We start from the raw sequence: 12509 nt of genomic DNA, 5'->3' as shown, positions 1-12509 counted from the left end.
CCAGGTGTTTAGATGTTTCAGGAGCAAGGAATGTTTGTGGCCTCACAGGGCTCTGGGACACAGAATAAAAGGCTCTGCTGCTCCAGGTTCTGCATCCTCCTCTCTTGCCTCTCTTTCCTCCAGGAACGAGGTAAGCCTGAGTTCTCTCCATTTCTCTCTGTGGACTGAAGGGCTCTCATGGTGGCCACTGAGGTTGATACCTGGCTGCCTCAGCTTGACCCTGATGATGAACTGCAAACGGGTTTTCAGTCTTTGCATGGTGGTGGCTGGGAATTGGGGGTTTAGTTGCAGCAGAAGGGGATCAAGGGGTGTCAGGTGCAGGGGGCTTTGACCAATAGAATTTATACCGGCACTGATGGAAGACATCCCTTGACATCCTGAACACAGTCGTGTCTGTTCTGGAGATGGGCTGTGATTCCTCAGGTGCCTTAAACACACTCTGCTGGCTCCCATTTTAAAATGGGACAATGTTCTTGTGCTTTTCCACTTGGGGAGAATGATGAGGGTTGGGGGAGCTGTAGGTACAGAGTGATTTTTTAAATCAAAGTGGGTCCATAGAGAGAGCTGAGGGAAACACACATGAACTGATACTGAGGTTGTTGCTCCCTGCTCTGTGTTGCAGCTCTGCCTCCTCACCGAGAGATGTCTTGCTGCAGACCCTGTCCCCCACGCCCCTGCGGCCCCTGTGGCCCAACCCCACTGGCAAGCAGCTGCAGTGAGCCCTGTTTCGCCCGCTGTGCTGACTCGACCGTCTACATCGAGGCCACTCCAGTGGTGGTGACCATGCCAGGCCCCATCCTCACCTCCTTCCCTCAGAGCACAGCCGTGGGATCCTCTCTCTCAGCTGCTGTTGGCAGCTCCCTCAGCTCCTCGGGGGTTCCCATCTCTTCTGGGAGCTCCCTTGGTCTGGGGGGATCAGGGTTGTGTCTGCCTGTGCCCCGCTGCGGCATGAACTGCTGAGGATGGCACAGCATCCCCTTTTGTGCTTGGGAAATGGGCCCATCTCTTTCCCTCCCTGACCCCTGCAAATGTGTTTCTCGGTCTCTGTTCTGTGCCACTGCATTTGCTGCTTCTCATTAAAGCCTTTGTGCAGCATCACTGGACAGTTGTGGTCATTTGTTCTCCTCATCCCTCAGGTTGCCTCGTGCTCTGCAAGGATGAGCACTGGCTGCTGTCCTGAGCAAACCATGCACTGCAGAAAGATCTCCCTGAGCTTAGACCAGAGCACTCTGGGCTTGCCAGCAGGGACATGGATTCAAAATTAAAGACAGTTAAAGGGTTTAGCACAAATTGATCACCGACTAATTCAATACTTATGAAGTGATTCAATAGGATTGGCTTAAGTGATAAACATGACTTAATTATAGATTTACACTACCCTCCTTAACATTATCAATTCACACACCAGTACAGAGAGGTGCACATTTATATTTATGTGTGTGAATGTCTCTGCTGAAAATTCCCCTTGGTTTCAGTGAAAATCTTCAGCCAAATACCTTTGCATTTCTCAATAAGCATGTGTTGGACCTCAAGGAGTGTGTAAATGCAGCAAGTGTATCAGCTCAGGTCTCATTGTCGTAAATGATCTTTTAACTATCCCAACATGACGATTCCCAAGCTCCTAGAGTCAGAGGTGCTGGCACAGCCCACAGCAGTCCAGGGGACCGCAGGGGGTCTCATTCAGGATGGCTGTTAACAGGGTCCCAAGATGATCTGCTTTAGTCAGCAGGAGGTTCCATCCTGGAACAACTGAAATTGGTAACTAGTGGAAACAACGTCCAAGACATTTGGAAATTGTTTCCACAACTGCAACAACAGTAGTGGTCTTCCACTTGGTCCAGATAGTTCAGATTAGGGAATGTTGCAAATGTGTCAGGGCCTGTATAATTATCTGCTTTTCCCCACTGTCAGGGGAATGCTGATGGTACACTCACAGTCAGGGCTGTCCCCGCCTGAATCATGCCACAGCCCCTGCTGTGGTGAAGACATTTCACCTCTCAGTTGGTTTTGTAAAGGAACGTTTCATCTCTCAGCTCGCTCAGACAAGGTCTGTCAGGAAGAGGAGGAGGACACAAAAGGCTGCACCACCACACCTCCATGGCAGGATATTCCAGATAGCTGGATGGAGACAAGGGTCTGGGAGTTGCAGCCCCAGCCCCTGGGGTGACACCTCTCAGGCCTCTGGAACATGCCCCAGGTGCCCGTCTTCCTCAGGGCAGGTCCCAGGTGCAAATGTAAAGTGGAGCATTGTACTGACCTCCCCAGGCATGTACTGAGCAGGGCAGAGAGGGCTGGAGCAGGTAGTTGTGGCCGAGTGGTTAAGGCGATGGACTAGAAATCCATTGGGGTTTCCCCGCGCAGGTTCGAATCCTGCCAACTACGGCACCAAGAGCCCTTTTGGGCCAGTTGCTGGCACCTGCAGCCCTGACGCTCGGGGCACCTGCACAGCTCCCAACCCTCAGGGCTGCCAAGGACAAGAGCTGCAGGCTGCCCACAGGGCTCCTGCACTTGCACACCCAGCTCTTCCCCCACAGCCGCAGCACATGAGGAGCTGCTGGAAACCTGCTCATCTTCTTTAAGGACAAGGGAAACCCTGAGTTGTCCATGGGAAGGGTAGGGGAGAGAAGAACCCATTGCTGGTGTGCAAGATCTATGCCCTGCAGCCATTTGACTGAGTGTAGTGGAAGCACTAGAAGGGAAAAGAACCTCAATGACCTAGCCAGTGAGAATGAAGAAAGGGTGTTCCATTTAAGCAGGGCAGCTAGACCTGAGCTAGAAGATTCCTGTTCTGCCCTGAAACTTTCCCTTGAGCCATGGCCCCTTCAGTAGACAGGCTGGAGCTACTCAGCCTCCATATTCTCCCACTTCCCAGCCTTCTCCATCCATCTTTTACCTTTGTCTTCTCTGCCTGGGTGCTGCATTGTTTGCCCTCTGGGTAGGACATGGATCAAGCAAACACAAGCACAAAAATGCAAGTCTCAGCACTGCCTCCTCACCCTCATCAAGACACTCAACATGCTCTGCAAGACCTGATCCCTACTGAAACTTCTGGCAGCACTGAAGACTGACCACCACCCAGTCTGGATGGGCCAGCCCTGCCCATCAGCAACTGAGAACCAGCTCCAACCTCACTACTGTCAGTCCAGATAGAAATGGCACCAGGCACAGAGAAGAGGATCCTCTTTGACCTTCATGGTGACTGAGGCATCCCTTGGCTGTTGGGACACAGCAAGGGCAGGGCTGTGGCAGAAGTGGGGTTGAGCCAGGAGGTTTGGGGGAACACAGCACAAGCAGGGCATGGGGCTCACAGCTGGTGTGAAAGGCAAGGTACCAATCAACTCTACAACGTGGTTAATGGAACAAACTCTGCATCAAACTAAAAGCTGTTCCCTCAAAGTAAATGTGACATGAAGACCCAACAGAAACCAGCTCTCACTGCCTGAAAACATCCCATATGGACAATAAAAGAATAGAACATTTGTTTCAAACAAAGAGAATTAGCATCCCACTGAGCATATGTCCACAGCACCTGCAAAGATAAGCTCATCGTGATTATGTGATCACTAGTATTTGATTATCCCAACCCCTTAAAAAGACTAATGTGATTGTTCAAAAAGATTGTACTGCAAATATAAACCTTCTTTCTTCTCTAACTGGCTCCTCCATGCCTTAGACTGAGCAGCTCTGTGTTCACAGAGAGAATGTCAGAATGACTTCCCTCATTAATTCAAAGCAAAAGGTGGCTCTGTCACCCCTTGCCCATGGCTGTGTTTGAGGGAGCAGAGTGGCGCAGCGGGAGCGTGCTGGGCCCATAACCCAGAGGTCGATGGATCGAAACCATCCTCTGCTAAAGCCCTTTTGCTCCCAGGTCTTGGTGTGGCACAGCCCCTCTTGCCCAGCCTTCCCAGCCCTGCTTAGGGGACAAGGGACCACCCAGGATGTGTCCACCAGGCAGCACCGCAGGCCAGGTTCTTGGCTTGCCATGTCCTGAGATGAGACTCTGGAGGGAATGGAGCAAGTCATGGAAAGGCAGAGTTTTGCCTGAGGTGTCAGGATGGCTGAGTGCTCTAAGGCACTGCCTTCCAGGGGCAGTGTTCCTGAGAGGAATGGGCTGGACTCCAGCTTTACAGGCTCTTGTCTTCCTTGGCCTCCTTTCCTCTAGTTTATCATCAGCTTTCCTTGGTTCCCCAGGGGGTCTTTCTTCCCCTTTTTCAGACTGAGTAATGATTCCCTCTTGTCTGTAATGAAGGAGCTGGGCTGGTTCAGCCTGGAAGAAGAGGGGATTTGTGATGTATGGACCGTGTTTTGTCAAGGCAGAATGGCTTTGTTGTCCTTCATGCAAGAGATGCTGGTCAGAGGTTTGGAGGCTGGGACTTGTGAGAGAGGACACGTGGGTCTGGGAGAGGGAGCTGTGGAGCTGCCTTGAAGGAAGGTGTGATTGGAGAGTGTGTGAAGGCCCTGAAGAGAGGCTGCATTTGGTGGTGGATGTACAGGGAGCTGCAGAGACCTGAGACTGAGGCAGGGGCATGAGGCTGATGGAGAGTGGCCAGAGGATCAAGAACAGTTCTGTGCAGGAGGTCCCATGGTGTAATGGTGAGCACTCTGGACTCTGAATCCAGCGATCTGAGTTCAAATCTCAGTGGGACCTTAAACTTTTGACTCCTGATGCTTTCCCTCAGCACCCTGACACCTTCACAGCCCTACTCTCCTGCTGGCTCAGTTCTTCAATGTGCTCTGAGGAATCACACAGCACTTGAGGTGGGGACCACCCAGGCAAAGCAGCTCAGGGACAGGAGGCTGCTCTGGTACTGTCTGCTTGGATGCCTGACAATTCCAAATGTGGAGTTTTTACCACCCACTTGGGGCAACTCTTTCTCTTCTATGACCACAGTTAAAATATAATGTTTCCTCTGTGTATTGCTCATATTTCCACCCTTGTCCCATGTTTATTTCTCTCTCCATTCCCCTGACTTGTTCCTGTTTCTGTTTTCCTGCTAGTTTCTTTTTGTTCCTCTGAAATAATTCAGGGAGCTCTATCAATTACCAGCAGTGCACCATGATATTGGTTTATTTGCTGCCACAGATAAGGAAGGGTCTTCTCTGCAGAACAGGTGACTCCCTGAGGGAGAAGGAGAACAAACGACCATGACTCTCCAGTGATGATGTACAAAGGATTTAATGACAAGCAGCAAATGCACTGGCATAGAACAGAGACCAAGAAAAATGTTTTCAGACATCAGGGAGAGAAAAAGATCAGCTAATTTCTAAAGAACAAGCTCCATACAAAGACCTTGCCATTTCAGTAGTGCTATTCCTGGTGCAATTCCAGCCCTCTAAGAGAGATTCCTAACTCCAGCACCCTCCTACCATTAGCAGAAGTTCGGAAAAGCAGAAGAGAGCTTGAGGAGCTCAGAGCAAAGCAGAGTCAGAGGAGGCACGATGAGGATGCCGTGCGGCGAGGACCAGAGGGTACAGGGCCCTCCGGCCAGCTGGGATGAGAATACCCAGGTCATCTGCAAGACGTGGCTGTGCTACTGCTGCAGCACAGTCTCCATCTTCCTTCTGGCTCTAAAGAAGATAATCCAGTGGCTTCAGCAGTTCATGCCGCAGCGGGGCACAGGCAGACACAGCCCTGACCCCCCCAGACCAAGGGAGCCCCCAGAAGAGATGGGAACCCCCGAGGAGCTGAGGGAGCTGCCAACAGCAGCTGAGAGAGAGGATCCCACGGCTGTGTTCTGAGGGAAGGAGGTGAGGATGGGACCCGGCATGGTCACCACCACTGGAGTGGCCTCGATGTAGACGGTCGAGTCAGCGCAGCGGGCGACACAGGGCTCACTGCAGCTGCTTGCCAGTGGGGTTGGGCCACAGGGGCCACAGGGGCGTGGGGGACAGGGTCTGCAGCAAGACATCTCTCGGTGAAGGAGGCAGAGCTGCAACACAGAGCAGGAAGCAACAACCTCAGTTCATCTCTCTTTCCCTCAGTTCTCTCCACAGACACACATCAAAACACACTTTGTGCCTACAACTTCAACAACCCATATTGTGCTCCATAAATAGAAAAACAGAGGAAGGCTGTCCAGGTTTAAGAAAAGGAACCAGTAGAGTGTGTTTAAGGCACCTGAGGGAAGACTGATTACAGCCCATCACCAGAACAGACAGGGCTGTGTTAGGGATGTCTTCCACCAGTGCAGGTACAAATTCTACTGGGCAGATCCCCCTGTGCCTGAGACTCCTCAATCCCTTTCTGCTGCAGCTAAACTCCCAATTTCCAGCTCTCCCCAGCCACCAACATGAAAAGACTGACAGCCCTTTAACGGTTCTGGGTCAAGGCCAAGCTGGGGCACCCAAGGATCAACCTCAGAGCCACCATGAGAGCCCTTCAGCCCACAGAGAGATGGAGAGGACTCAGGCTTACCTCGTTCCTGGAGGAAAGGGAGGCAAGAGAAGAGAATGCAGAACCTGGAGCAGCAGAGCCTTTTATTCTGTATCGCAGAGCCCTGCAGGGCCACAAACATTCCTTGCTCATGAAGCATTGAAATACCTGGTAGTCACTGTGTGCCAGGACCTCACGCTGATGAAGTCCCTGCCTCTTTCATCTCAGATACCTTTCTCTGCTTTCACACCCCCAAACATGGGAATGATTCATCTGTGTCCCAGATTCCTAGGGCCCCTTAACCTGGAGGTCTCAGACTAGTGTACAAGGTCAGTTTAAGTGGTTTTGCATAAAATGATCTGTCTTTTTCACTTCTTGATGGTGAGCATGACCAAGGTCACAGTTATACTCTGACATTTGGGACACCTCAGGACAAATTTCAGGAGACTCCAGTGTAGGCATGGAGGTTGAGAGGGACATTTGCCCCCAAAGGTCATCATAGAAATACAGGAATGTATGGGTAAGTTGTGGCAGGAAGTCAGAACTGTACAATCCCATATGGGGAAAGAGATTCATCTCTCTAGGGATGTGACAAAGCTTAATGGCAAGGAAAGTCCATGTTCACCCGTAGGATGTTCCCTGCAGGGAGAAGTGATGACCACGATGAGCTTGATTATGATCCTCAGGCTGTACCATGACCTGGTTTTGTGATCAAAGAGATGCTGTGTCCTTCACTGAAAGAGATCCACACCCAAAACTGACCTGTTTTCTCTGTGTGTTCACCCAGAGGCCAGAGACCTGCATGATTGTCTTTGGGGAAAAGGCTGAGGGCAGGGAACACTTACCTCTTGGCTCTTTTTCCTGGGTCAGGGATAGCTTTGCCCATTCCAGGCATTTCACATTTCAAAGGGAGATTGGATCTGTCTCCCAGAGCACCTGGGAGTCATTGTGATGTGGAAGAGTTGGGAAAAGCCCTGAGCTCCAGGCAAACTTAAGTCACCCAGTGTTTACTTCCGTCAATATAGTGCCTCAGACTTGGGCATTCCAGAGGTAACTGGGAAGCTTGTTCTGCTCAGAGCAGAAGCAGAGGACTTTCAGCATTCACTCTTGACCTCACTTGACCTTTGAGTGCCCTGCACCTCCATGGGTTCTTGGACAGCCACAAAAAGACAATGCCAGGAAAAGCAGCAGCAGCACAGAATTGCATAGACATAGCACGTGTTTTAAGAGTTGGCCTAAAAAGTGTGGAAATGCACTTGAAGAATGCAGAACTTTTGGAGGAAGAAGAATATGTGTTCTGTTACCTCTGGAATGCCTGAGTCTGTGGCAGCATGTCCTCTAAAGTCACTGAATTGTTACTCAGCTTGCCTGGAGCTCTGGGATTTTCCCAACTCTTCCACACCATGATGACTCCTAGCTGCTCTGTGAGACTGATCCAATGTCCCTTTGAAATGCGTGGAATGGGCAAACCCATCTCTGACCCAAGAAAGAGCCAACAGCCTTGAGCTCCCTGCCCTCGGCCTCTTCCCCAAAGCCAGACCATCCAGGACTCTGGCCTCTGGGTGGACACGCTGAGCAAAACATGTCAGTTTGGGTATGGGGTTTTTCCAGGAGTGACACTGTTCTGTGGGCAGTAGACATCCCAGTTCCCATGAGCAAGAAGCTCCACGCACAAAGGGATGCAGGAGGGCAGTTTGCAGAGGTCAAGACCTTCTAGGTGAATTAAAAGGCAAAAATGCTTAGACGGTGGAGGCAGAAATACACATACTGGGATGATTGTGGCCCTGGAGTGCTGGGTGGGGATCAGGAAAGTGAAGGCAGAGCTGGAGCTGAACTTGGTTGGAGACATGGAAAATATCAAGAAGTGTTTTTACAGGTACATAGTATACCAAGGAAAGATAAACAAAGCTGCACCTCCACATGAGTGACATGGGAGACCTGGAGTAAACTGACATGGAGAAGGGGATAATACTCAACACAACTTTGTCTCAGTGCTCACTGGCAAGTGCTCCAGCCATGTCAGCAATCAACAGAATCCAAACGCATGGACTGGCAGAATGAAACACCATCCATTCTAGAAGTGGATGAGCTTTAAGACCATTAAGGAACCTGCATGTGCACAAGTCCAAGAGGCCTGATGAGATGCATCTGAGGGTCCTGAAACAACTGGCAGAAGAAGTTGCTAAACCACTCTCCATCGTATCTGAAAAGTCTCAGCACCTGGAGAAATGGGAAATGAAGTTGGGTCAGTCTCATCTCTGTGCCTTGGCAAGATCATGGAGCAGATCCTTCTGGACTCCATGCTAAGACATGTAGAAAAGAAGGAGCTAGTTGGTGCCAGCCAACAGGGCTTCACTAAAGGCAATCATTCCCAATAACATTAGTGTCCTTCTGCTACTGTGGGTTTAGTGAATTTCTGTAATAGGCTTATGCCACTGGGAGATGAGGGAAGAGTAACTGATGTTATCAACTAATGAAAAACATATAGAAGTGAACTTTACAAGATCCTTCTCTCTAAACTGTAAGGACATGAATTATCTGGCTGGGCCAGTCAATAAACAAAGAACTGGGTTGATGGAATTGAGTGCTGGTAAATGGTTTAATGTTCAAGTAGAGACCAGTGACTAGTGTTGTTCCTCAGGGGTCGGTATTGGTAGCAGGACTATTTAACATTCTTTAAAGGGATGTGGAGAGTGGGATTGAGTGTACCCTCAGCAGGTTTGTGGATGACATTGAGCTGAGTGGTGTGGTTGATATTCTCAAGGTAGGGTTGGCATCCAGAGGGACCTGGACAGGCTGGAGAGGGGGGTCCATGCAAACCTCATGAAGTTCAAGAAGGGTGCGTGCCATGGACAGGGCAATCCCAAACATGGGTACAGGCCAGGCCAGGAGTGGACTGAGAGCAGCCCTGCAGAGAACCAGTTGGAGGATCTGGCTGTTGAAATCATGAACCTGAGCCTGCAACATGCACTGGCAGCACAGAAAGCCAATTGTATCCTTGGCTGCATTCAGAGCTGTGGGCTAGTAGGGCAAGGGAGAAGATCTTCCCACTCTACCCTGCTCTTCTAGACCATACCTGAGTTCCTGTGTCCAGCTCTAGGACCCCCAGCAGAAGAAACACACAGATCTGGTCAAGTAGGTCCAGAGAAGTCCACAGAAATGAGCAGGCAAGTGGAAAGACAGGCTGAGAGGACAGGCTGAGAGGGTTGGGATTGCATAACCGGGAAAAGAGAATGTTCCTGAGAGTCATTCAGTAAAGATGATGAGAGACACCAGGTCAGGGAGTATAGTGATAGGACATGGCACAATTACTTTAAACTGAAAATGGGTAGATTTAGATAAAATATTAGGAATAAATTCCTTCTTGTGATAGTGGTGAGACACTGCAACAGCTCATCCAGAGCAATTGTGGATAACGTGTCAAGGAGCTGGAGCTAGATGATATTCAAGGTCCCTTTCATCCTCAAATGATTCTATGACTCATTGAACCAGTCTGGATTGTATGAAGTGGGAACTCAATATTTCGGATGAAAGAGGCCTTAAAAGTGTTGACTTCCAGGTGTTTAGATGTTTCAGGAGCAAGGAATGTTTGTGGCCTCACAGGGCTCTGGGACACAGAATAAAAGGCTCTGCTGCTCCAGGTTCTGCATCCTCCTCTCTTGCCTCTCTTTCCTCCAGGAACGAGGTAAGCCTGAGTTCTCTCCATTTCTCTCTGTGGACTGAAGGGCTCTCATGGTGGCCACTGAGGTTGATACCTGGCTGCCTCAGCTTGACCCTGATGATGAACTGCAAACGGGTTTTCAGTCTTTGCATGGTGGTGGCTGGGAATTGGGGGTTTAGTTGCAGCAGAAGGGGATCAAGGGGTGTCAGGTGCAGGGGGCTTTGACCAATAGAATTTATACCGGCACTGATGGAAGACATCCCTTGACATCCTGAACACAGTCGTGTCTGTTCTGGAGATGGGCTGTGATTCCTCAGGTGCCTTAAACACACTCTGCTGGCTCCCATTTTAAAATGGGACAATGTTCTTGTGCTTTTCCACTTGGGGAGAATGATGAGGGTTGGGGGAGCTGTAGGCACAGAGTGTGTTTTTAAATCAAAGTGGGTCCATGGAGGGAGCTGAGGGAAACACACATGAACTGATACTGAGGTTGTTGCTCCCTGCTCTGTCTTGCAGCTCTGCCTCCTCACCGAGAGATGTCTTGCTGCAGACCCTGTCCCCCACGCCCCTGTGGCCCCTGTGGCCCAACCCCACTGGCAAGCAGCTGCAGTGAGCCCTGTTTCGCCCGCTGCGCTGACTCGACCGTCTACATCGAGGCCGCTCCAGTGGTGGTGACCATGCCAGGCCCCATCCTCACCTCCTTCCCTCAGAACACAGCCGTGGGATCCTCTCTCTCAGCTGCTGTTGGCAGCTCCCTCAGCTCCTCGGGGGTTCCCATCTCTTCTGGGAGCTCCCTTGGTCTGGGGGGGTCAGGGCTGTGTCTGCCTGTGCCCCGCTGTGGCATGAACTGCTGAGGATGGCACAGCATCCCCTTTGTGCTTGGGAAATGGGCCCATCTCTTTCCCTCCCTGACCCCTGCAAATGTGTTTCTCGGTCTCTGTTCTGTGCCACTGCATTTGCTGCTTCTCATTAAAGTCTTCATGCAGCATCACTGAAGACTTGTGGTCATTTGTTCTCCTCATCCCTCGGGTTGCCACGTGTTCTGCAAGGATGAGCACTGGCTGCTATCCTGAGCTTACCAGGAGCTACAGAAAGATCTCCCTGAGCTTAGACCAGAGCACCCTGGGCTTACTAGCAAGGACATGGATTCAAAACTAAAGGCAATTAAAGGATTTAGCAGCACTTGATCATTGACTGATTCAGTATTTATGAAGTGATTCAATAGGATTGGCTTCATTGATAAAAATGACTGTATAGATTTACAATACCCTCCATACCATTATCGATTCACACACAGGCACAGAGACATGAACATTTATATTTAGGTGTGTAAATGTATCAAAAATTCCCCTTGGTTTCAGTGAAATACTTCTGTCAAATACCTTTGCATTTCTCAACAAGAGTGGGTTGTACCTCAAGGAGCGTGTGAGTGAAGGGAGTGTATCAGCTCAGGTCTCATTGTCATAATTGGTCTTTTGACTATCCCAGCCTGATGGTTCTCAAGCTCCGAGCGACATCGCCCTCAGACGGAGGTGCTGGCACAGCCCACAGCAGTCCAGGAGACCTCAAATGGCCTCACTCAGGATGGCTGTTACACAGAATAACAGCCGAGATGCTTTGCTTTAGACAGCAGGGGGTTCCATCATTTCTGGAACTCAAGTTAGGAAGTAGTGGAAACAATGTCCAAGACATTTGGAAATTGTTTCCAAACTGCTGCAACTCTGATGGCCTTCCACTTGGTCTGCAGTTCAGATGGGGACCATTCAAGGCTGTCAGGGCCTGAGTGATTATCCTCTGTTCCCCACTGTGGGTGCAAAGCTGATGTTGTAGTTAAGGTCAGGGCTGTGCCCACCTGTATCATGCTATAGTCCCTGGTGTAGTGAAGGACATTTCACCTCCCAGCTGGATCTGTAAAGGGACACTTCACCTCTTAGCTGGTTCAGTCAAAGCCTATCAGGAAAAGCAGAAGGATGGTATACACTGGACAACCACACCTCCATAGCAGGATATCCCAGAGAGCTGGCTGAGGCCAAGAGATCTTCTGGGAGGGGAGCTGCCCCAGGTGGCCATCTCAGTCAGGGAAGGTCCGAACTAAAAAATGTGGGTTGTTCTGGATGGAACAGCCTTCCCAGGGAAAAGTGGGCTTCACCCTCAGCCGTGTCAGACAGTACAGTAATAGCACCAGGCACAGTGAAGAGGACCCCTGTCTGCCCTCTGAGTGGCTGGGCCATCCCTTGACTCTTGCAGCACAACAAGATCAGGCATGTGCAAGGAGGAGATCAAGCCAGTACCTGCGAGGGAACACAGCACAGCAGGGCCTGGAGCTTACAGCTGGCAAGGCACCAACAGCTCTACAACCAGTGTAATGGAACCACCTCTGTCTCCAACTGAGAGCTGTTCCCTCACAGTAAATGTGACCTGAAATCTCAACACAAACCACCACTCACTGGCTGAGAACATCCCATTTATACAATG

The 12509-nt window shown here is 50.4% G+C and overlaps 3 non-coding genes across 3 annotated transcripts; all 3 read left to right on the top strand.

The window, feature by feature from the left end:
* The first annotated feature begins 2300 nt into the window (after nt 1–2300).
* TRNAS-AGA (transfer RNA serine (anticodon AGA)) lies at nt 2301–2382 on the top strand. Its single transcript has one exon. It is a non-coding gene; the product is annotated as a tRNA-Ser (tRNA).
* Nucleotides 2383–3778: 1396 nt separating this feature from the next.
* Nucleotides 3779–3850, top strand: TRNAM-CAU (transfer RNA methionine (anticodon CAU)). The gene has a single exon. It is a non-coding gene; the product is annotated as a tRNA-Met (tRNA).
* Nucleotides 3851–4576: 726 nt separating this feature from the next.
* On the top strand, nt 4577–4648 carry TRNAQ-CUG (transfer RNA glutamine (anticodon CUG)). The gene has a single exon. It is a non-coding gene; the product is annotated as a tRNA-Gln (tRNA).
* The last annotated feature ends 7861 nt before the right edge of the window (nt 4649–12509 follow it).

This window comes from Pithys albifrons, chromosome 13, assembly GCF_047495875.1.
Source record: "Pithys albifrons albifrons isolate INPA30051 chromosome 13, PitAlb_v1, whole genome shotgun sequence".
NCBI classification, from domain to species: domain Eukaryota; kingdom Metazoa; phylum Chordata; class Aves; order Passeriformes; family Thamnophilidae; genus Pithys; species Pithys albifrons.
The sequence above is the reverse complement of the archived record's forward strand: the minus strand, read 5'-3'. Positions and strand labels throughout refer to the sequence as shown.